General features: G+C 37.3%; 1 protein-coding gene across 6 annotated transcripts in view; it reads right to left on the reverse strand.

The window, feature by feature from the left end:
• The window catches only part of ASNS (asparagine synthetase (glutamine-hydrolyzing)), a 153,882-nt gene that overhangs the window by 17,378 nt on the left and 110,146 nt on the right, over nucleotides 1-26,358 (reverse strand). For 4 of the 6 annotated variants that reach the window (XM_055307309.1, XM_055307307.1, XM_055307308.1 and 1 more), the window contains 4 exons: nucleotides 16,562-16,688; nucleotides 11,014-11,288; nucleotides 10,040-10,113; nucleotides 8,028-8,183 (listed from right to left, as the gene is read on the reverse strand). The gene's annotated coding sequence lies outside the window, so the exon portion shown is untranslated. Of the gene's footprint in view, nucleotides 1-1,105; nucleotides 1,749-8,023; nucleotides 8,184-10,039; nucleotides 10,114-11,013; nucleotides 11,289-16,561; nucleotides 16,689-26,358 lie in introns of those variants that run through there. The other 2 variants (XM_055307305.1, XM_055307310.1) reach the window with 2 other exon arrangements.

A 26,358-nucleotide genomic window follows, 5' to 3' on the forward strand; every position in this document is an offset into this window, starting at 1 on the left:
TCAAATATATGTTCTTTTCCAGATTTCATCCCCACTCTTATATTGGAACATTACCCTAAAATTAGATCTTTTTCCTTTTTATTATCTGCACTAGAGTTTGAAAGGGAAGACTCTCCATTTTAAAGGCATTGTTGAACTCGTACCAGTACTGCCCTCAAATTTGTTACACAGTACAGGGAAAGACTCGTCCTCAGAAATCAATTTTTTTCTTTTTTTTTTAAGTTTTTATTTTAATTCCAGTTAGTTAACATACAGTGTTAGTTTCAATTGTACAATACAGTAATTCAACAAGCCCATACATCACCCTGTGCTCATCATGACAAGTGTACTCCTTAATCCCTAACACCTACTTACTCCATCCTCCCACCCACCTCTCTCTGGTAACCATCAAATTATTCTCTATAATTAAGAATCTCTTGCTTTGTCTCTCTATTTTTTTCCCTTGTTTCTTCTTAAATTCCACATTAGTGAAATCACATGGTATTTGTCTTTCTCTGACTGACTTATTTTGCTTAGCATAATACTTCTAACCCCATCTATGTCATTGCAAATAGCAGGATGTCATTCTTTTTTATGGCTGAATAGTATTTCATTGTATATATACCACATATTCCTTATCTATTCATCAGTCTATGGACACTTGGGCTGCTTCTATATCTTGGCTATTATAAATAATGCTGCTATAAACATAAGAATGTATGTATCCCTTTGAATTCTAGCATGATTGCTTCATGATCATAAGGTAGTTCTGTTTTTAACTTTTAAGGAACTTCTATACTATTCTCCACAGTGGCTGCACCAGTCTGCATTCCCACCAATAGTATAAGTGTTCCTTTTTCTCCATATATTCTTCAAAACCTGTTTGTGTTGTTGATTTTAGCCATTCTACAGGTGTGAGGTGGTATCTCATTGTAGTTTTGATTTGCATTTCCATGATGGTAAGTGATGGCAAACATCTTTTATATGTCTTTTGACCGTCTGAATGTCCTCTTTATTTAGACATTGGACAATCCTCATTGTTCATATCTTCTGACTATTTTTAATTAGATTATTTGGTTTTGGGGTGTTGAGTTGTTTAAGTCCTTTATATATTTTGGATACTAACCCTTTATTGGATATGTCATTTGCAAATAAATCTCCCATTCAGCAGGTTGCCTTTGGTTGATTGTTTCCTTTACTGTGCAGAAGCTTTTCATTTTGATGTAGTCCCAATAGTTTATTTTTGGTTTTGTTTCCCTTGCCTCAGAAGACTTATCTTGAAAGATAAGCCTATGCCAAAGAATTACTGCTGGTGTTCTCTTCTAGGATTTTTATGGTTTCGCATTTCCCATTTAGGTCTTTAATCCATTTTGATTTTTCTTTTGTGTATGGTATAAGAAGTGGTCCCATTTCATTTTGTATGTTGCTGTCCAGTTTTCCAAACACCATTTGTTGAAAAGACTATCTTTTTCCCATTGAATATTCTTTCTTGCTTTGTCGAAGATTAATTGACCATATAGTTGTAAGTTTATTTCTGGATTTTCTATTCTGTTTTATTGATCTATGTGTCTATTTTTGTGCCAGTAATATATTGTTTTAATTACTATAGGCTTGAAATATAACTTGAAGTCCAGAATTGTGATACTTTCAGCTTTGCTTTTCTTTTTCAAGATTGTTTTTGCTATTCAGGGCCTTTTGTGGTTCCATACGAATTTAAGACCATGAAAAATGCTGTTGGTATTTTGATAGGAATTGCATTAAACCTGCAGATTGCTTTGGGTAGTAGAAATGTTTAACAATATTTGTTCTTCCAATCCATGAGCGTGGAATGTCTTTCCTTTTCTTTGTGTTATCTTCAATTTCTTTCATCAGTGTTTTATAGTTTTCAGAGTACAGGTCTTTCACCTCTTTGGTTAGGTTTATTACTATGTATTTTATTATTTTCAGCGCAATTATAAATAGAATGGTCTCAAAAACCAAATGTCTTTAGAAAATATAAACCAGGCAGCCCCGGTGGCACAGCGGTTTAGCGCCGCCTGCAGCCCAGGGTGTGATCCTGGAGACTGGGATGGAGTCCGGAGTCCGGTTCCCTGCATGGAGCCTGCTTCTCCCTCTGCCTGTGTCTCTGCCTCTCTCTCTGTGTGTGTCTCTCATGAATAAATAAATAAAATATTAAAAAAAGAATCCAGAAGATCTATGTTAAAAAAAAGAAAGAAAATAATATATTAGTGTTCCTAAACATCTTAAGTATGAGATTCCGTTTAGAATCACAGAAAAGTTTCTCTTGACCTCACCCCAAAAGATAGTGGGTTTTTAGTATTCTTTTGATAGAGTAAAAAGTACCATGATTAAAAACAAAACAAAACCAATAATATATCAAGACTTCATACCACTCTCAAATAAATTCGTACTTTATTAGTCACATCAGCACCAAAATAAACTGATAAATAGTAAAATGTGTAAGACACACTAAGATCTTATACAGTCAATGGTTATAGAGTACACAGGTTTGAAATCCCCCTACGGTACACTGCCAACTAGTTTACAGATTGCCAAGAATATAAATTCCACACAGAGCGTGTAGTGAACATTTAGTAGTTGACAAGCAAGACCAAAGATGGTAGATGACTAAGTTCTAAGGTTCCTTAGAACTTTAGCCAACTATGATTTTGCCGTATCCTAATCTACATAATAGGTCCGAAAGCTGAGAACAATGTGGGAAAGAAGGTATTCTATCCACATATTACCAATGTAAAACTAAGAATCAGAGAAGTTGAAGGATTTAGCCAAACAGTCTGGATTAAATTATCAAGAATGGAATCATAACCTGTATAAAACCCAGAGCCTATTTCCTTTACCACCCTGTCTATGTAGTGGAAGACATATTTGATAGGTTATCTAGGGTCATTTGTTTTTTAGATTATCTTCTACTTGTATGTCCAGAGCCACTCCATCCTTTCCCACTTCACTTTGTGGCCTGGCTCCCTTACCCTCCTCTTCTTATGGAAGTGTCCAAAGGGAAACATAGAGGATGAAAGGGAGAAGTCCCAGGGTAGTTCCTCCTGACTCCTTCACTACAAAATTCCTCTCCTCAAGGCCACAACTTCTGGCATCTGGCCTTCTCCATACCATCTTCTCCTCAGAGTCCAGCAACTTCCTTCCTCTTCCCCTTCAGGCCTAGCCTTAGGGTACTGAACCATCTTGCTTTTCCAAAATTCTGCCCATGCTTCTATAATAACTGTCAATTGGAGTGTGACACCTGCTTCCTATCAGAACCCTACCCAATACATTGATCTAGGATATAATGGAGAATGCTGTGAACTTAACTAGAGTAGAAAATGATTCACATCCTCTCTTAATTATTGGACACAAATGAGAACTAAATTATGTTGGCCTATTTTCCCACATTTTACCCACCCTTGTATTGAAACCTCACTCTAGGATAAGACTGGGAACTTTCAACATTTTTTTATCTGAGTCATAGAGGGATCAAATAAAACCCTCCTCTGTCAAGTAAAATGGTTTGGCTAGTTCTCCGTCTCAAAAGTGTAATTGACAATACAAGATTGCACTTGTTCAGTCCTGAGAGCATTAATTAAAGTTTTTTAAATTCTTTTAAATAACTGTTAAATTGGTTTTCTTCACTGGATTTGTTTTTGGATTTTTTTATAGATTGGTCTATTTTCTAGAATTAAAAAAATATATAGTAATAAGACAACCCCATAATGGTAGCTCCCCCTTGGTATTCTTTGATTTAAAAATGTACATAATAATAAAAAAGCTTCATTGATATTAAGACACTTTAAAATAAGATTGCATTTTATTCAGCCCAATATACCTTTGTAAAAGTATTTGTTGATGAGTTTGACATGTTTATGGTCCATAGAAAATGCTATAAAACCATTCAGATTTGCCAACTCTTATCATAACTCCAAAGCTACCCAGAAGCCCATGAGTCACATGTTAGGTAACACTGAATTAGAGTTTCAACTAGTTTATAAGCCCATCCCATATCACCCTGCAAAATAGGAAATGCTTCTAGAGCAAGCCATGTGATTAGCACTTCCCTAAATACTAGATGAATTATCAGCAAGAGTGCTACCTTTAGATCCCAGTAACCAAACCCATTGAGCTTTCCACTGGACATGACCTGCCCACTCAGGGGGGAATTTAGGATGTCACCACGGGTGAGCTCTCAAGGTATAGTATGGAGTCAGAGGAAGACAAAAATGTAGCTGGATCCTCCATCTCTTGCCCTGTCCTGTAAATGTTAGTCACTGGCCTTCTCAGCAGCTTATGAGTCTATTTCCCTGCCATCTGACCTATTTTTTATAATTCTTGAAATGCAATTTGAAATAGGACTTCTGATCTTTACTTCTATACCCTACTTTTCTTCTATTTTCACAGAAATTCCCCTGTACCTACATTTAAATCTGCAGGGTAAACAGTAATATGGAAAATTCTGAAAATTCCAAATTCCATAAAAATTCATGGATCTATTTGATCTGTCATTCTAAGATATGTTACTTAGCCTCCGACAACAAAAAAGGAAATATTAACGCCAATTGGGTTCATATGTGTTTTGTAGAACCACAGATTTCATAGAACTGGAAACTATCTACTCTTTCAACAAAACATTTATATAGTCCCAAATACAAGAATACTGGTATATAAAAAGGAACAAGAAAACACTGTTAAATCTGAAAAAAAATGAGAGTCTCTCCTATGAAATATTAAAACTCTATGAATATAAAACTTACTGGGAATTTCCACTAGTTTAGAATCAGAATAAAAACTGATATGAAGAAGAATAGAGGGCATTGAACATATAAAACACCATTCAAATTTGACTTTGCACAGCAGATGACATGAACAGAGACTGATATTTAAGATAATATGAAGTCATTTATTGAGTACCTCCAAGCTGCAATGTATTTTATATATTTTTTCACTCTATAGACTAGTCATGGAGAATAATTATTCTTCTTTTGACAGTTAAAAGAAGTGGCTCAAGAATATAAATTAACATATCCAACACTGAACAGTTAACAAGTGGCTGAGCCAAGGGTCTCAAACCCAGCATGATGACTTGAGAACTTCCATCCCTGTCTGAGAAGTTGCTTAACAAGCAGACCAGGTAGAGAGAGCCCTTTCAAGAAACAGCAGTAAGACATGAAAAGTCCCACTGTGTCCCCCTAAGGTCAGCTAGAGAAAGTACATTTGGACCTTGAACAACAACTGGTTTGAACTATGTGGATCCACTTATACACATATTTTTTAATACAGTACTATAAATGTATTTTCTAATGATGTCCTTAACATTTTCTTTTCTCGAGCTTACTTTATTGTAAAAATACAGTATATGACACATATAACATGTAAAATTTGTCTTAATTGGCTATTTTATGCTATGGGTAAGGTCAACAACAGACTATTAGTAGGTAAGTTTTTGAGCGTTACAAGTTATACCAGATTTTCAACTGTGTGGGGGAGTCAATTGTGCCCCTAAAACCCATGTTGTTTAAGAATCAACAGTATACAGAACAAATGGAAAAAGCCAATGAAGATGAAAAGATTCCATTTTAAGAGAGCAAGAGTAAATGGAGTAGGGTAGCCACAAGAAATGGGCAGAATGCATGCATTTGGAGAAAAAAAGGCTATTCATACTTTTAGAACAGGAAAGGGGGAAAAATGATGGTGTGGTATTGGTAAGCCTAAAGGAAAAGGAAAGAGAAGCAGAGAGAAAATAAACAAGTTAAGTATAACAATGATGATAAAGAAGTGCTATGGAGAAGAAAAGGAATTGAGGGAGGATTATAATTTTTATGATAACTTTTACTTATAGCCCTCCATTTTCCCTAAGAAATAGAAATCACATTGTCTATGGTACTGAAAGGTTTGGGTCATGGTGATGGTGCAGTTTCAAATAATAGCCAAATGTCAACAAAAATTGCTGAGGGAAAAAAAGGTGGTCGAGCAACATGGAGGTCCAGCACAGGAGGACAATATAAGCATGAATGTGACTGGGGCAATAAGGGAGGGCATATCCTCCAATGAGTTGGGGCAATTCAAAACTTGGGGTCAAGGCATAGAGGGGAATGGATCCAGGCTCTGGGTTGGGTAGAGCATGTATAGCGCGAAGAAAAGAGGGCATGAGATTGTGCACCTATGAGTATTGATAGGGACAGCCCTTTTAGTAAACACTGTTATTGTTCAGAAATATTCAGTGCCCCTCCCTGGGGGAGGCTTATACCATTTCTAGCCCATTGACATAAGGGTTAACCACGTGACTTGCTACTGCCAATGAAATGTGAGCAGAAGTGACAGGTGTCTCTTGTGAGCAGAAACTTTAGGAGCCATCATTATGCTTCATGACATCCTCTTTTCCCTCTGCTAGGAATCTGGCAGTGTTCCAGAGGCAAGCAACTCTGCTAGCCCAGAATGAAATACGTGGAAAGAGACCACAGCTTACCCATGAGGAGCATGTTTTCTGCTTACAGGTGTCTGAGATTTGGGGGTCTTTTGTAACTGCAGCATAACCCACTCTAACCTGACAAGCAAAGCTTGAATGTTTTAGGTTGGAAGGGAAAGTAGTAAAGTCAGAAGTTAGCTAATTTATTAGAAGACTAACAGGGGCTAAAGGATTAGAGACTGGGTTGTAGGCTAGGGAAGTATAGGAATAAGAATAGATGAACTAGATGTTTTTATGGAAAAGGAATGTATAATTTTAATGTGTAAAATAAAATAGTGAATGCAAGATTACTTATCCCAGGCTCCTGAACACAATCAGCATTAAGTAAACAAACATCCTCCCCAAATATAATTCCCCTGTTCCTTCCGCTATGTCCTGTCTGGTAAAGATGATTACTAGATTAGGAATTAGCAGTCTTGGAATAAAAGGGCCCCCAAAACAGAGTCAAACAGCAAATCTTGAAGCTTGACAAAAACATCCACTCTTCTCCCACCACCTCTCTTACTGCATTGCACCCCAGACCACTGGTATTCTTGTTCTTGAACATAACAGACAATGGTAAATAGGGTTTTTAGCTGCCAAAAGTTGGACTTATGCTAGAAACCGGATTTACCCCTTTTCCTTCTTGTGGAAGTTATGCATATTGAGGTTGTCAGGGCAGAAAATCATGGTTTCATTTCTTCATTAAACTAACAATATACATGGAGCATCTACTATATTTGGGAACGTGGAGCTTACACTCACCATACAGAGGAACAGAGAAAATCAATGAGATACAGAAGCACAATACATAGGTAAGGGTAAGTATGTGCTATGGAGAAAAACAGCAGAGAAGAAAGATATCATACTGCCGCCCTGTTGTTGCATTATATCACTCTATAATTAGTCTTATATTTGGTTTTCACATGTAGCAAAATATTATGAGCATCTCTCCAAAATGAAGCTGAACCAGAGTTCACATTTCTCAGTGAAAATTCCTCAGAAGAGTCATCCAGTCGTCCTTCCCTGAGGCTTGTCAGATATGCTCAATTATCCCACCACATTCACCCATCACTACTCTAAACAATGCCCACCAAATGGGAAAGAGTTTATTGGATTCCAGCCATAAGCACAGCTTTGCAGCAGCTGAAGATTCATTACACCCTTAATCTAATTTTGGGCACTGTGAAAGGACCCAATCTAATACTTCAAAGCAAGGGCTTTAACACCATAGTGGAGACCAGTGCTTCCCAGAAGGATACAAGTTCAAATGGCATTCACTACTGCATCTACAGCCCAGAAAGGTTGAAAACAACAATCATTGGCTATTGAAGCTGCTTTAATGGCCTGGAAGCAGGACCATTAAGAAAGTAGCACAAAAAAAAAAAAAAAAAAAAGAAAGAATGAAAGAAAGAAAGAAAGAAAGAAAGAAAGAAAGAAGAAAAAAGGAAGAAGGAAGAAAGAAAGAAACTAGCACCTAATAAAAGCTATACTGAGACCACCCAGACCGATTGTGGCAGATCTAGAAATTACAGTTGTAGTTTCTACTTATTGAGGACATTTTGGGTCTTTTCTAAGAGACTTATTTTTTACCTACTGTTAATGTCCAGGCAAACACTGTGGCTTGGAAGTTGGACTCTAAAGGCAGCGTCACCCTCAGGAAATGCTTCAGACTGAGCATATGTCAGCCATCAGGTCCCAGTACAGACAGAAAAATGCAGCTTCCCGGGCATCTGACCATAATCCATAATATCTGGTGGAAACACAGAGGTAAGGAAGGCTGAGAAGGGATAATCAGGGCAAACAAATAACAGCTTCAAATATAGGCTTACCTATGAGGTCAACTCTGTCCATTTGTGTTTCTGAATATAGTATGCAAAGGACTTGATGTAGTGGATAGAATGGTGGCACCCAAAATATCTGCCTAAATCTCAGAATCTATGAATGTGACTTTATTGGGAAAAGGGTCTTTGCAGATGTAAGTTAAAGATCTCAACACAAGATCATCCTGGATTTTCCAGGAAGGCCTTAAATCCCATGACAAGTGTTCTTATAAAAGATGCATGGGGAGAAACAGAGAAGAAAGCCATGTGAAGACAGAGGCTGAGATGGCAGTTATACAGCTACAAACCAAGGAACACCTGATGCTACCAGAAGATGGAAGAGGCAAGGAAGGATTCTCCCCTAGAGACTTGGAGGGAGTTTGGTCCTGCCAACACCCTGATGTCAGATTTCTGGCTTCCAGAACTAAAAGAGAATTTCTGTTATTTTAAGGCACCCAGTTTGTGGTAATATATTATATGAGTCCTAGGAAATTAATACACTTAGTGATTCTCTTTAGCTTGACCCTACTCTAGATGTCCCTCTCCAAGAAAAGAGGCCCAAGCAGCAACATCTTTCTCAATCCTAAATTCCTCTATAATTCTCATGGCCTCTACTTCAGATGTGCTCTCCACCACATTCAAGGTGTTTCCCTGCACTCCACTCACCCCACAACTACCCAAATCTGGAGCAAAGTACCTAATCATGAAAGAGATTCTCCATCCTCATGGACTATTCAACCACTTGGCCTCCAACCTTCCATTCTAACACATGCTCCAATTTGGCAACACATTCAAAACTGTCAATGCAATTATCCTCCTGCCCAATGCCCAGACATGTGCAGACAAGGTGAATCAGCAGGTGCCCTTATGATACACCCCCTACAGACACCACGGTTCTTCCACCTGCTCAGCCTCCACAGAAGCGGCATACAGCAAACTGCTCTTTTCCTCCTACAGAATAGCCATTTCCCTAAATATTATTTCTCCCTCTACCTTTTCTCAACTCTCCACTCTTTTTCACACAGTTCAGAGCTGAGCGCAATACTTGGCACATATAAGGCATGCAATAAGCACTTGCTGGTTGAATGGGAGCCAGATGGATTTGGAGCTTCCAGAAAGATATTCTAGAAACTAGTGCATGAAGAAATGCTTTAAAGACCTTCTCACTGGCACTGCTGCCACTGGCCTCCTAACACACTGGACAACTCTCTTTAGCTTGACCTTATCCTTGATGCCTGTCACCTAGTGATGACAAAAGCCTGTTTTGGCCTCTTCCTGTTGGTCACACAGGTACAGGTTAAATTTTGCTTCCAGTGAATGCTTCCTGTCAGAGTCGTCTATGAAGTGAAAAAACAAAAAAAAAAAATCAAGCACAGCCCCTATTGTCTCTACCTTCTGGCTACGCATCTATCCCATTTCTTTTTCCTCCATTTGGCCTCCCTGGTTACAAACCTTAGTTTCAAATTTTAGAACCCTTGGCTTTTAATTAATGTTTGAACCAGCTTGTCTACCTAATGTTGTTTTCACAAGCTCTCATGCTACCCTTTGGGAGAGAAAATCAGAGTAACATAATTATACAGATCAAATATAGAATCCTGGCAACACCACCTTCAAGCTATGTGACCTTGAGCAAGTTCCCTCTGACCCTTAATTCTTTCACCTGCCAGAAAATAAGGCATGAACTTTGCAGGGTTTTGTTTTGTTTTAATTTAGAAATACTGAGAGGATTAAAGAACTGCAGAATAGCTGAAACAAAAGTTCAAAATATGATTATTATTGGACTTACCTTAATATTCACATTGTATATTGCAGAAAGGAAGTCTTGAAGAACCCTGGGCAGCCTTGCCCACTCTTCCAGACCTGGAGAGATGAACAGGTCACTTCAACTATACCCAGATGTTTCTACAATTCTACCTCACTAGACTAGGATGGAAATAACCAAGATCATAAGAGAAGTTTGAAAACACTCGTTTGAAACATAGTTAAAAAAAAAGTAACTGGAGTGCCTTAGTAGCACAGTCAGTTAAATGCCCAATTCTTGATTTCGGCTCAGGTCATGATTTTAGGGTCATGAGATTGAGCCCCATTTCAGGCTCTGTGCTTAGCAGGGAGCCTGCCTGGGATTCTCTCTCTCCCTCTCCCTCTGCCCCCTACCTCTTGCTCTCTCTCTTACTTTCTCTCACTATCTCTCTTTCAAATAAATAAATAATTTTTAAAAAGAGAAAAAGTATTTTCTTAGCCTTTCATTGTATCTATTAGAAATGTGACTTTCTAGTTTTATATATAGCAGATGTCACTCAAAATGTTTTACAAAAATATATCAGTTGTACAACATTGTGAATGTACTAAATGGCACTGAATTGTACACTTTAAAATGGCGAATTTTATATTATGTGAATTTTACTTTAACAAAAAACATAATTTTTTAAAAGATGCGGAAACTGATGTTGTCATCAACATCAGAATGTTGACTTGAGGATCATTTTTTACAAACACAGATTCTGATTCTGTAGGTCAAGGTGGAACATGGTTATTAACATCCTTTAAAAAGCTCCCTTAATGATTCAGATGATCCAGAGTTAAGAACCATTGATTAATAACTTAAAATATCTCAAACTAGACAAGGAAGAGAGATGAGAAATTGCACCTTCTACAAAAAGACAATTATCTGGCTAACAAGGTATGATTCTGAGGACATTCTTTTTGTTTCATAATTTCTATTATTGGGGTTACAATAAAGTTTGAACTATATGCACTTACCCATGCAAGTCACACTTTCCTGTGGATCTTCATTCATTTCACTTTTAGGAATAGATATCTGCTTGAGGTCTCAGAGCAAGCAAAAGGTAGGGGCAAGCTTGGGAGCCATGAGGGGAGGAAAAATAATCCCATGGCACCTCCTGGATTCGCTTCATCCAGTTCCATTCAAAAAAATCCCAAAGCCCAGTCCAGCATTCCACTGTATCCTGATGGGAGGTAGGCAGTGGGGATGTGAACTTTCCGAGTCTCTTCAGTTCATCAGAGTGCTCTGAGATCTAGAGGAGAGAGAGGTACAGAGGTGCAACAAAGGTGCTGCATGCAGTGCTCTACTGTCCTCAACCTTCCCTCTGCCTTCTCCCAAGTCATTCCCTGCACCCCTCCATATCTGCATGTCTGGCATGTGAATGCAGACTTCATATTATTACCTTTCTGAAAGCACTTGCCACTACCAGGAAGATTCCACCGTACACAAGAGGATGGGATGAGGAGGAGTGGATGACAGGAAGGGATGGAAAAGGGAGAAAAATATTAAACCTACATCTATGAGCCAGACCATAAGAAAAAAGGGAATCTAAATTAAACAAACAAACAAACAAACATATACACTCAGAAACCAACCAACTGGCCTCTATTTCTCGTGTTGAAGAAAGGAACTTCATCCTTGCTATTAAGAGGTTGCCCAGTTTCCTGTTATGTAAGAGAAGGTGCTTCCGTATTTCTTTGCATTTCTTTTGGGGATAAAATCACTACTTGGTATGATTATTGTCTTCCACATTTTATTTCCCCTTCATCTTTTAATTGTAAACTCTGACTTTTCAAATCACTCAATTACTACCTGGCAGACTTGCTACTGCATAAATACTTATTGAATTGTGAAATGGTGAGTTGGAGTGGAATAAATCAGAAGACTAGAATGTTCTCTTTTCACTGTAACAGATTTGATGAAATTTTCCTTGTAGTGCACAGGAAAATTACATTACATTCTTACGTAGTATATTCTTACATTGAATGTAAGAGAAGTGTGTCCTACTTCTCTTAGAGCTGATGTCCCAGCCTTATGTTATTGAGTTGAGGAAGGAGTCTGGTACCAAGTGGTGAGCTCCTAGTAGCTCCATTAAATCATATTAACAATGCTACGTTAGGAGACTAGAATATTGTGGTCTACTCCCAGATACAGAAATAGTTTATGATGTGTTTCTTGGCAATTCACGCAATCTTCTTGGGTTTCCACATTTGTACAAAAAAAAAAAAAAAAAATAGGGCTGAACTACATAAACTTCCTGATCCCTTCTAGTCTTAGAGCTCTAATTGCTAAAACTAAATGGATGTGATCTACTTAGGGAATTTGAGTGTAGGAGAAATTAACACTTATTGACCTTTACTCCCAAGAACCCTCATATTTACATTGCAAATACGATTTTTCCTCCATTTAAAGATAATTGAGAATCAGAGATAAGATGGGACTTGCTCATGATCATACAGTTATCCAGGAATAGATCCCAAATGGATCTGAACCCTCATTCCATTCTCTGCCACCCCACGTAGCCCCTTATTCAGGAGATTGATCTCTACAAGAGGATAGTCCTTTTTACTGCAGGACCCAACAAGCGCAGGTTGTGCAACATTAAAATACAGTATATTATTTAACATAATATTTTTTCCAGGCTTCGCTTGCATTTTTTATTGGAAACTTACAAATGACCAGATGTATTTTTTTATTATTTTAATTGAAAACAAGGAATTCACACCATAATAAAGATGCATTTTTTTTATTATTTTAATTAAGAACACAGAATTCATCCCATTCCCATTTCCGAAAGCCCCTGGTGTCAGTATCCCCATCTTCTCCCACCCCCATGTATGCATCTCCACTCTGTCACTCATATATTACTCAAGTTTATCATGTAAAATTAATGTCCCCTAGGTATAGAATCTACATCCAGGAAACAGCTCTGGCTAGGAATATTAATTAAGAGCTTTTATGTGAAAATGACCTAGTTCGCATGTAGTTATGAATAAGAGTGTCTTTTCACATCAAAAACTGAACAGTTTCACATAACAATAGTTGTACATTTAGTTACTCATTGAGAGAAATAAGTTAAAAGCCACTTAAATGTAGTAAAGGTTCTGAAACTCATTTTGTTTTCTTCAGCATAACAGCATCTACGTACATCTTAAAATATAACTCTTCACATATGATCATGATATTTCTCATAGGCAAGGCAGGGAAGGCCAATTATAGCATGAGAATATAAGGATAATGGAAATTATAGTGGAGGTGACAAGGGCCATGAGAAGTTTTTAAGTGGAAAATGGAATGATCAGATTGACTTTTTCAAAAGCTAACCTTGCTGGCTGTGAAGAAAACTAGCTGCAGTGGGAGCCCAGTGGCAGGAGGTCAATTAGAAAGCAGAGAATGTCAGCAGCACTGGGGTGCAGAGGGACCTCTGCCATAACTTGGGGGATGAGGAACATGGACATGAGGGAGAGGGCAAATCCAGAACATTGAAGTCTTGGGTAATGGGCTGAAGGAGAAACCATGATAAGAAATAAAGACAATCAGAGGAAGAGATATTAAAATAGAGACATTTGGACAGTTAGGAAGAGTTTGGAATGAGGAGCACAGAATATTGAGTTTAGCATAGTATCTATTAAGATAGAAATGCCTGAGCTACATTTATTAGGCAGTTGGATGGATGCACCAAATTGTAAACTCAAGTAATCTGAGAGTTTTAAAAGACAATAAAACACTGTAGACATAACGTCAGCTTTAGAGTTAAATACACAATGGGTTCAATCAAAGCTCTGCCATTACTAATTCTGTGAGATTGGATAAAATTTGGAGACTTTCTGAGCATAAACTTCCTCATTTGAAAATGAAGACATGTTCAATATATATTGAAACATACATTGTAATAATCAACTGAATATTTGTTGTGGACTGAATGAGACAAAGCAGATATATCAGTGAGCAAAGTGCCTAGCAGATGTTAGTAATTGTTCCGTAATGTTATATGCTACTTTGACTACATAGGTTATTGAACCACAAATAAAGGTAGGAATTGAAGACAGAGGTTTGGACCTGATAAACCTGGAAGTACACGAGAGAAGATATTTAAAGGCAGGGCCTTAGGGATGCCAACTCTGGAGGATCAGGCACAGTTGGAGCAGCCAACAATAGATTGAAGGCATAGAAGGGAAAAGGAGAATCAGGAGAGTATTGTGGCCTGGAAGCCAATGGAAATAAGCAACAAGTAGGGGGATGGATCAGAATCATTGAATTAAGAAGTTATGGAGCAGAAAAATAAGTTACATTTGCTCATAAGGAGGTCTTTGTTGACCTGAACAAACAGTACTTTGATGAAAGAAAGAGTAGAAGCAATACTTAGAGACAGCACTTAGCTTTCCTATAAGCTTGAAGGCTTTATTAATAAAAAGAAATATATAATTCTAAGAGAGAGAATATAATCTAGTTTTAAAACAGTAAGGGGTTAATTAATAGTATTAACACAGCTGAAGTGAATCTTTCCCCTCATTTGGTGATCTTGCTGTTATGTTTCCCATCTTAGCAAAAACAAACACGAACACATTCTTGACTCTGTGACACTACCTCTTCCTCTGCCTATTGCTCCTTTTCTCTCTTTACCTTCAATGGTGAATCTCTTCCAATAGTTGATCTCAATTCCCCATTTCCAGGGTTCTTCGGTTCCCTCCTAAACTCACCCCTAAAGAATTTGTCTCCCACATTCTACCAAAATTACCTGTAATCCCCACATTGCAAAAATCCAAAAATCATTCCTCAGTCATCACCTCAGTTGACCTGTCACCAATATCTGATAGAGTTAATCAGGGAGAGGAAGAAGCAGTCTCCCCACTGAGCAGGCAGCTTGACATGGGGCTTTATCCCACACAGGGATCATGACCTGAGCCAAAGGCACACAACTGACTAAGCCACCCGGACACCCCGATCACTATCTTCACTTTAAATACTTGGCTTTTAGGAGACAAATTCTCTTGATTTTCCTCTTTTTCACTAGCAATTCTATCTCCTTTGCTGGTTCCTTATCATCATCTTAATATTGGAGAGCCCCAGAGCTCAGTCATTGGACATTATTATGATTATTATTATTTTAAATTTATACTCACCACATAATCTATTCTAGTATCATGACTTTAAAAAATTTACATGACTCCCAACTTTATATCTTAAGTCTGACCTCTCCAGAAATTCCAGAATACTCTATCAATCTTTGTTTCAATATATCTATTTAAAATTATTTTAAAAACAATAAATTTTTGAAATGCATATCAATTAAATGAATGCTTATTAGCTTTTTCAAGTATGTGGAACCCTTTACTAACATCAAAAAACTAAACCATCCACATGAGAGTAGTGTAATTGAGTACCGCTGATAACAAAATGTATAATGAAACCATCTACTATTAACTTAGTCTCACCTTACATTCATATTTCATTCATCATTACATTAACTTGAAAATCATTTTTATAGATTTATCAGTTACACTATTTTCAATCTACAGACAATGAGACAGCAGCATCCAGATTCACCAATTCCTTGCTATATAATTCCCAAACTATCCAGGATCAATGCCCCACAGATTGAAAAACACAAGTGGATTACTAATTAATTTATATGCATAATCAAATGTTTATGTTCAAGACAGACCCACTATTTAAACTTTATGTAGGTTGGCACTGAGATTCCTTATTTCTGTTTAATACATTACTTATAGCAATTATTTTTTCAAGCATTAAAATTCAGAATGGGAAAAATGTAAAACTTCATGTTTAGCCCTCCAGCTGCCAGTCTTCTCTCATGATTTAATAAGGGTACCACATGCATCTGTTCATACCCTAAACACAGTTCAAAAGTTTCAATAGCAGAAGGTAAGATTTGAGGATATTGAACATACCATTAAATTGCCATGATGTTTTGCTTTGTGACATTTTGACCAGCTAATAAGTCTCATTTCTCTTTGTGCAAAAAAATGAACTATTAGCATGGTCCTCAAAAGACACTTCTTGGAAAAAATAAGATGACAGCACGATATAGGATGTAACTGAAGTATAACAAACTAAAAGCAAGAATTAAAAAAAAATAAAAGAAAAGAGACTAGTTAGGAGGTGACAGAGGATAGAATTGATGGCATGGATGTACAGACATTCCTGAATGTGAGAGAGCAAGACCTCAGCAGGTAAAAGAAACAATAAGAACAGGGACATGCATAAATGGCAACAGCTCTATGTGTGTGGCAAAAGCCAATTATCCCTGCCATTGGTCCATATTGAAAACAGTACATGCTGAAAACAGCAATGATAGTAAGATAGGCCTGCTGAGGTCAATTTTCCCATGCCCTGCTGCCTCCTAGTCAATCCTCCTCTGAGACCTGTGCAGATAGTCACATATGCATTTCCCTGTTGCCCCTCACATGATTGGTTTCTTGAGGTGTTTTTCCTTCCTTATTTCCACATACTTAACATTCTATGATAATAAAACCAAATGCCAACCTAGATTCAGGGCTTTACCTTGGTACCTGCAGTTCTTGGCGATGCCTGAAGGTGTAGTCCCTTTGGGCCTCTGTTCCAAGATAGTGGACTCCTAAAATCATTTCATCTCTTATTGGAGCACTCCATGTGGCACCTGGGGTAAGTTCTGTAGGATTTGGAGACAAAAGGATAAGGAGAGTGAGTAAGAAGGATTCTAGAATGACTTCCAAATGTTCATCTGTGTGTCAGTGGTGATACATTAATAATATGAGAAATAAACTAAGGAGATTTTTTTTTTAACTAAGGAGATATTTGAAAGGATGTAGGTTCAATTTTGTCCAGGTCAAAGTCAAAGTTTCTGGGAGGTATCTAGGTAGCAAACGAGTAGTAAATTGAACATAAGGATCAAGATCCCATTACCTGGTATGCATCAATAGTATGAATCAAAACCATCTACCAAGATTTTCTTTCAGTAAGAAAAAGGAGGGTCAGAGCCATCTATATTTGAAATAATTTTTATAGATTCCTCTCAGGTGCTCCAAAGCTATGAAACCCTTGCCTCAGGTTCAAGTCAGACATTGAAACTCACAATATATTGGGCAGTATATGTTAAGTTTAAAACAGTGGTCTTGCAGTCAGATCTGGGATCTAGTCCCAGGTCTTTCAAGCTATGATTTGAATAAGGTACATGACTTTTTTTAAATCTTCATGCCAAACAAATATACTAATTTTAAGAATGTTGTAAGAATTAAATGAGGTAAAATACATTAAGAGATAAACACAGTTCCTAGTACATGATAATGTTACCAAAAAATAGTATTTTTTGAAAGTCATAGGAGTATTTGGAGAATGGAATCAATCATCCTATAAAAACAGAAGTAAAAATTAAAGGCCCAGCCTTGCAAATGCCAACATTTTAGGAGTAACAAGAGAATTATTTAAGCAAATACACTACAAAAGTATAAGCAAACAGCCATAGAGAATTCATGAAGGTTGGTGAACTAGAAGCAATGCAGGAAATTATTTCAAAATCATGGGATAGATCAATAGTATCAATATGGGGATTAAGAAAGACTAAAACTAAAATTTTATCATGGACTAGATAATGAGGAATTTACTGGGGATGGTATCCTGAGCTGATTTCCGAACAGCCTTATGATCAGCCATTGGTTTTAGTTTCAGGTTGATTGAGATCTTCTCCAAGAGCCACCATATCATACCTCTGAATTATTTTTGTTCTGGGTCAAGTGGACTTTTCACACATTGGTAGTCAAAAACCATAAAGGAACAGAGAACTTGTAACTTCATCAAGCTCATAAAAAAAGGTCTGATACGCTATTTTATGTCTCTTGTACACATGACAGAATGTAACTTAAGGTAGCTTTCATTATAACCCAGCTCAAATTGTTCCAGCAACTAAAATTTTCTATCAAAAATTAACTAAGGACTCTGGAGAAGATGGCAGAGTAGGAGAATCCTAAGCTCACCACATCCCATGATAGAACTAGACAACACCTACATCTGTGTAAATAACCCAGAAAATGACCAAAGACTGACAGAACAGACTTTCCACAACTAAATGTAGAGAAGAGGCCACATTGAAGAGGATGGGAAGGACAGAGACATGATTAGCTCAACAGGCCTGCAGATTGGTCTGTGGAAGGAGGGATGCACAGGCAGAGAGTGGGGAAAGAACAGATACCCTAAGCATGGGGACCCCACACAGAGAAGACAAACCACCATAACATCTGGCTTTGAAAATAAAAGGAGCCCAATTTTGCAAGTTCTTACAATCAGAGAGGCTTAACACCTGGAACTTTAAAAATCAATGGACTTAGAGGCCAGAGTCTCTATCCTTAAAAAGACACAAGCAAAGCACAACAAACAGCCCCACAGAGATATAGCATAGAAGCAGCAGTTTGATAAATGCCTGAGGTTTACAGGAGGGAGATTTGTTTACTAATCTCAGAGTATGTGATGGCAGGAATCATTGGGAAACTACTCCGGAAACAAACAAACAAAAAAAACTAGCAGGCACCATTTCCCTCCCTTACCCTCCAGCCTAAATACACAAACACCTGCAGGAATCAGTACTGTGTCAGCACTTGCTACCTAACTTGCTAACACCACTCACTCTGTACCTGTGCATTTTTCTTTGGATCCACTCCATCCAATCCAGCCTACTTTGGTCCAGAAAGTACCAGCATGAACCCCAGCATTTTCTTGTGGACCTGCTCCTTCCAGTATGTATTTGGTTGGAGCCCATCCAAAGATGTACCATAAGCCTGGCAGTGTGCAAGCAGTCCCAACAAAGACCAGAACCACTTCAAAGTGACTCCTACCCTAGGAAGACAGGGAATAACCACACACACCCGTCCAACTGAGGCAACAGCAGTGGGCTGGGGGCAGACATCTGGTTTGACGGCAGGCTTCATCCACCAACAAAAGCTTCTCAGTGGCCACAGAATGGCCCACTAACAACACAGGGACCAAATCTTGCCCACAACAGGCAAAGAGAGCCATTGCAAATGACTGGACTGAAGGCAAAAGCAGCTTAGCCACAATAGTAGGGCACATATAATACACAGGAGACATCCATGAAGCACTAGGTTCTGGTGAACAGAAGACATTGCACAGCAGGGCACTATAGGACCTCTTCTCCTTAGGGCCATTACTTTCTTTTTAAAAAAATATTTATTTATTCATGAGAGACACAGAGAGCGAGGCAAAGACATAGGCAGAGGGAGAAGCAGGCTGCCCATGAGGAGTCTGATGTGGGACTCAATTCCAGGACCCTGGGATCACAACCTAAGCCAAAGGTAGATAACCACTGAGCAATCCAGGTGCCCCAATGCCACTACTTTCAAGAGCAAGGGATGTAGCTGATTTTCCTGACCCATAGAAATAGACACAGAGAGTAGACAAAATGAGGAGACAAAGGAATATGTCCTAAATGAAAGAATAAGATACAAATACAACAAGAGACCTAAACAAAATGGAGAGAAGTAATATGCCTTAATAGAGAATTTAAAGTAATGATCATAAAGATACTGATAGGACTTGAGGAAAGGGAGGAGTACCTCAGTGAGACCCTCAATAGATAGAAAGCATTAAAAAAGAACCAAAGATGAAGAACTCCATAACTAAAAATAAAAATACACAGGAAGGGGGGCACCTGTGTGGCTTAGTTGGTTCAGTATCTGACTATTGATTTCAGCTTAGATCATGATCTCAGTTGTGAGACTGAGCCCTGTGTTAAGCTCCATGCTGGGTGTGAGTCTGCTTCACTCTCTTTTTCCCTCTGCCCTTCCGCCCTGTCTCAGGTTCTCTGTAGCTTTCTAAAATAATAATAATAATAATAATAATAATAATAATAATAATAATAGAGGAGAGGGACTACATAGTAGACTAGAGGAAGAAGAAAAATGGGTCAGTGACCCAGAAGAAAGACTAGGGAAAACAATTGAAATTATCAGGAGAGAGAGGAAAAAAATAACAAAAAATGAATGTAGACTTACAGAACTCAGCACCACTATCAAGCAAAACAACATTCACATTATAGGGACTCCAGAAGAAGAGAAGGAAAAGAGGGCAAAAAATTTATTTGAAGAAATAATAGCTAAAAACTTCCCTAATCTCAGGAAGAAAACTGAGATTCAATAATAGTAGGGGACTTTAACACTTTAACATTAATGGGTAGGTCATCCAGACAGAAAATCAACAAGGAAACAGTGGGTTTGAATTGGACTACATGGATCTAACATATGTTCAGAACATTCCATCTTAAACAGCAGAATATACATTCTTTTCAAGTGCACATGGAACATTCTCCAGAATAGATCTCATATTAGGCCACAGAACAAATCTCAACAAATTCAAAAATACCAAAGCCATTACACGCATCTTTACTTACCACAAAGCTATAAAACTAGAAATCAACTGCAAGAAAAAATCTGGAAAGAACTGCAAATGGAGGTTCTAAACAAGGAATGGGTCAACCAACAAATGAAAGACGAAATAAAAAAATACATGGGGACAATGACAGTGAAAGCACAATGGTTCAAAACCTTTGGGATGTAGCAAAAGCTGTTTATGAGGGAAGCTTATAGCAAGAAGCAAGAAAAAATCTCAAAATAAACAGCTTAGCCTTACATTTAAAGGATCTAGAAAAAGAACAACAAACAAAACCAAAAACCAGTAGAAAAAAGGAAATAATAAAGATTAGGACAGAAATAAATGAAATAGAAAATAAAATAAATAATAGCACAGATCAGTGACATCAGGAACTGGTTCTTTGAAAAGATCAACAAAACTGATAAACCTTTAGTCAGACAGATGACAATAATGACAACAATGACAATGATGACGATGTCAGGAACAAAGAGGACTCTGATAAACAAAATCAGAATTGAAAGAGGAGAAATAACAACTGACACCACAGAAATATAATTATAAGAGAATATTATGAAAAATTATATGCCAATAAACTGGACAACCTAAGAAGAAATGGATAAATTCCTAGAAACACATAAACTCCCGAAATTGAATCAGAAACAATAGAAAATTTGAACACAGTGATTACCAGCAATGACAATGTATCACTAATCAAAAACTCCCAACAAACAAAATTCCAGGACCAGATGGTTTCTCAAGTGAATTCTACCAAACACTTAAAAGAAGAGTTAATACCTATTCTCAAACTATTCCAAAAAATAGAAGAAGGACAACTTCCAAATTCATTCTAGGAGGCCTGCATTACCCTGATACCAAAACTAGATAGACACTACCAAAAGAAAAAAAGATAATGACAGGCCAATACCTTTGAAGAACATAGATGCAAAAATCCTCAGTAAAATACTAGCAAACTGAATCCAACAAGACATTTAAAAATTCATTCATAAAAATAAAAAATCTTTAAAAAACAATAACAAAAAAGAGGTACCTAGCTGGCTCAGTTAGTGTCATTTGGTGGAGCATGTGACTATTGATCTCAGATTGTGAGTTCAAGCCCCACATTGGGTATAGCGATTACTTAAAAATAAAAAATCATAAAAATAAAATCATTCACAATCAAGTGGGATTTATTCCTGGGTTTCAAGGGTGGTTCAATATTCACAAGTCAATTAATGTGATACATCACATCAATAAGAGGAAGGATAAAAATCATATGATCATTTAATAGATGCAGAAAAAGCATTTGACAAAGTACAATAACCATTCATAGTAAAAACCCTCAGTAAAGTAGGTTTAGAGGGAACATACCTCAACATAATAAAGGCTTTACATGAAAAACCCACAGCTAACATACTCAATGGTGAGAAGCTGACAGCTTTTCCCCTAAGATTAAGAACAAGACAAGGATGTCTACTCTCACCAGTTTTATTCAACAAAGTACTGGAAGTCCTAGCCACAGCAATCAGACAACAAAAAAAGGTAAAGGGCATTCAAATGGGTGAAGAAGTAAAACTCACTATTTGCAGATGACATGATCTTGATATAGAAAACCCCCATAGACTCCACCAAAAAACTACTGAAACTAATAATTCAGTGAGGTCACAGGATACAAAAAATCAATAAGCAGAAATCTGTTGAATTTCTATACACTAATAATGAAGTGGCAGAAATAGAAATTAAGAAAACAATCCCAGTTACAACTGCACCAAAAATTATAAAATACCTAGGAATAAATTTAACCAAGAAGATGAAATGCTTGTACTCCAAGAATTATAAAATATAAAACATTGATGAAATTGATGACACAAACAAGTAGAAAGATACTCCCTGCTCATGAATTGGGAGAATAAATATTGTTAAAATGTCAATAGTACCCAAAGCAATCTAAATATTTAATGCAATCTCTATCAAAATACCAACATCCTTTTTCACAGAGATACAATAAATAATCCTAAAATTTGTATGAAATAAAAGACCTCGAATAGCCAAAGCAATCTTGAAAAAGAAGAACAAAGGTGAAGGTATCAGAATCCCAGATTTCAAGATATACTACAAAGCTGTCATAATCAAAACAGTATAGTAGTGGCACAAAAACAGACACATAGATCAAGGGAATAGGAGAGAGAGCCCAGAAATAAGCCCATGATTATATATGGTCAGCTAATCTATGATAAAGGAGGCAAGAATATTTATAATATAACATAAAGGAGGCATTGTATATTCTTGCAAGGGGAAAAAGACAATCTCTTCAACCTGTGATATTGGGAAAAACTGGATGCTACATGCAAAGAATGAAACTGGACCGATTTCTTACACCATACATAAAATAAACTCAAAATGAATTAATGACATAAATATGAGCCTTGAAACCATAGAAATCCTAGGAGAGAGCACAGGCAGTAATTTCTTTGACCTTGGGCATAGCTCCTTTTCTAGATATGTCTCCTAAGGCAAGGAAAACAAAAGCACAAATAAACTACTGGGATACATCAAAATAAAAAGCTTCTGCACAGCAAAGGAAACAACAAACAAAACTAAGACAATTTACTGAGTAGGAGACATTTGCAAATGACCTATTTGATGAGGGGTTAATATTTAGAATATATAAAAATCTGGTACAACTCAACACCAAATAGTAATAATAATAATAATAATAATAATAATAATCCAATTACAAAATGAGCAGAAGATATGAACAGATATTTCTCTAAAGAAAACATCCAGATGGAAAACAGACCCATGAAAAGATGCTCAACATCACTTGCATTTTGAAATGCAAATCAAAACCACAATAAGATATCATCTGACACCTGTCAGAATGGCTAAAAAATCAAAAACACAAAAAACAAAGTGAGGATGTGAAGAAAAAGGAACTCTCATGCATTGTTGTTGGGAATGAAAACTGGTGCAGCCACTCTGGAAAATAGTATAGAGGTTCCTCAAAAAATTACAAATAGAATTACCATGTGATCCAGTAATTCCACTACTGGGTATTTACCCACAAAAAATTAAAACATTTATTTGAAAAGAATATATGCACCCCCTATGTTTATAGGAACATTATTTACAATAGCCAAGATACGCAAGCAACCAATCTGTCCATTGATAAATGAATGGATAAAGAAGATGTGAGACATATATATATCTCACATATGTGTGTGTGTGTGTGTGTGTGTGTGTGTGTGTGTGTATATATATATATATATATATAATGGAATATTATTTGGCCATAAACAGAGAATGAAATCTTGCTATTTGCAACAACATGGATGGATGTAGAATGTATAATGCTAAGTGAAATAAGTCAGTCAAAGAAAGAAAAATTCCACTGATATGTGAAAATAAAGAAACAAAACAAAGAAAAAAAAAGAGACAAACCAAGAAACAGACTCTTAACTATAGAGAACAAACTGATGGTCACCAGAAGTAGGTGGGGGGATGGGTGAAATGGTTGAAGTGGATTAGAGTATGCTCATCATTATGAGCACTGAGTAATGTATAGAATTGTTTAATCACTACATCGTATACTTGAAACCAACACTGTGTTAACTATACTGGAATTTTTTTTAAACAAAGATGAAAAATTAAAAATAAAAGCTATCTTGATACAACATTTTTTAAAGATTTACTTGAGAGAAGGAGAGAGCACAAGCAGAGGGAGAAACAGGCTCCCCACTGAGCCCTATGTGGGCCTTGATCCCAGGATACCAGGATCTTGACCTGAGCCCAAGGCAGACACTTACCCAACTGGGCCACCCAGGCACTCTATACAACATTTTTTAAAAAGAATTAACTAAGGACAGTTTATTAGTGTGATTCTCAGCCTTTGACTAGTGTATGCCCTCTCCTTTTCTGTGGTATAGTTTTGATAAGCAAAAGTCTTATTGTAAATCCTGAGTCTCGAGTCTCAATTTAAACAACAATGTGATATATAGCCTTGTCTGGATGTGAAACAATGAAGACAGGGGGTTGGCTGAGGTGAAGTATAGGTCAGAGACTGTGAGCTCAGGGTAGGACTCCTTGATGAACCTACATTAGGTTCTTCTTGAAATCCCCTCTGCATATCCTCTCAGCAAAACCTTTTTTTAAGGGGGACTAAGAGGAGGAAGAGGATGAGAAGTTTAAGAATTGTTAATCTATAGAATTTTGTGTGTTTTTAATGGTGCTCCTATAACATACAGGATAGGCAAAAAGAAAAAGGAGATTAGTGGTTGCCTAGGGCTGGTGGTGATAGGGGCGTGAAGGGAGAAGTGGTTGTTAGAAAGTGGCACCTAAAGGGTACGGCTTTCTTTTTAAGGTGATAAAAATATTCTAAAATTGACTATAGTGAGGGTTAAACAGCTCTACAAATATACTAAGAACTATGGAATTGTAAAGTTTAAATGGATGAACTTTATAGGATATAAATTATTTTTCAATAATGCTTATCAAGAAAACTGGTGGTGTAGTACAGGAGATTATGTGAAAATTCAGTTTCCTTGTTATGACTCCTGTGACCATGATGTTCCTTCCCCAGCCCTCCCCCAACTAAAATTAAAAAAACACGTGGCATCTTTAGCCTATAAAGCAGAAAGAGTATATCCTGTGGCATCCCCATGAGACTGAGTGAAGACCTCAAGGAAACATCTATGCTCTTCCGGGAGACTTAGGACAAGTAACATCAGGACTTGGATACACACTGGTAAACCACCCAGTCAATGCTCTGTGGAAAGACCCTCCTTCTCTGCCCCTAATCACACCCTACACCCTCAAGTGTCTCTGGAAGTAATACTAGATAGTCATAATCCCTAGACAGATTCATAAATATATAGGTATATATGTCTGGATTATAAAGTACAAAGTGGGAGATATTGATGGGGAAAAAATGCAGCTCACATAATAAGCAGAACTTCTTGTCATATATTCTAGAAGATAAAATTTCAAGGTTTCCTTAGACAACTGCACTCAGAACAAACATTGTGATTCTTTCACAGGGTATTTATGTTTTACTCCCCTAGACAAATACTGTGACTTATTTTTAAATCTTAAAACAGTTTATTGGATAAACAGCATAATTTCTTTCATTTATAGGCAGTCTCCTTTATTTTTTTAGAATATTTTACATATTTATTCATGAGAGACACAGAGAGAGGCAGAGATGTAGGAGGAGGGAAAAGCAAGCTCAGGGGACCCACTGTGGGAGTTAATCTCGGAACTTTGAGGTTATGCGCTGAGAGGAAGGCAGATGCTCAACCACTGAGCCATCCAGGCATCCCTAGGCAGTCTCCTTCCTCAAGGGACACCTGGGTGGCTCAGTGGTTGAGCATCTGCTTTTGGCTCAGGCAGTGATCGTGGGGTCCCGGGATCAAGTTCCAAATTGGGCTCCCTGTGAGGAGCCTGCTTCTCCCTCTGCCTGTGTCTCTGCCTCTCTCTCTGTATTTCTCTGAATAAATAAATAAAATCTTAAAAAAAAAAAAAGCCTTCCTCAAGTTTGTCAATTTAGGAGAACTACAAGCTATGCCCTCTATCAGTCTTCCCTCTATCCCATCCCCCCATGTCACAAAATCCAGTTATGTCATAAGGACTGGATTTCCACTTAGAGCTGTACATGTTGTGATAGGCAATAGACTTGACTTAAAGTAGAAAGGAAAGAAAATAAAATATAAGCATGTTGGTAGATGGGAAGAATATGGAAGGGTAGAAGCTAACGTAGTCTCAAACAGTTGGGTGAGTTGAGGTAGTACATTAGAGGGGGCTTGTCACATAATCATCATAAACTTATGAAGATTTATATGAACTTATATAGATTTATGTATGTAAAATTATAACAACTTTGTGGCATGTGGCAATTTACGAGGTCTTTAAGGAAAGGGGGATAAAGGGGGTTCCATCTATCCTAAACT

The sequence above is a fragment of the Nyctereutes procyonoides genome, unplaced genomic scaffold, assembly GCF_905146905.1.
Source record: "Nyctereutes procyonoides isolate TBG_1078 unplaced genomic scaffold, NYPRO_anot_genome, whole genome shotgun sequence".
In the NCBI taxonomy this organism is placed as follows: Eukaryota; Metazoa; Chordata; class Mammalia; order Carnivora; family Canidae; genus Nyctereutes; species Nyctereutes procyonoides.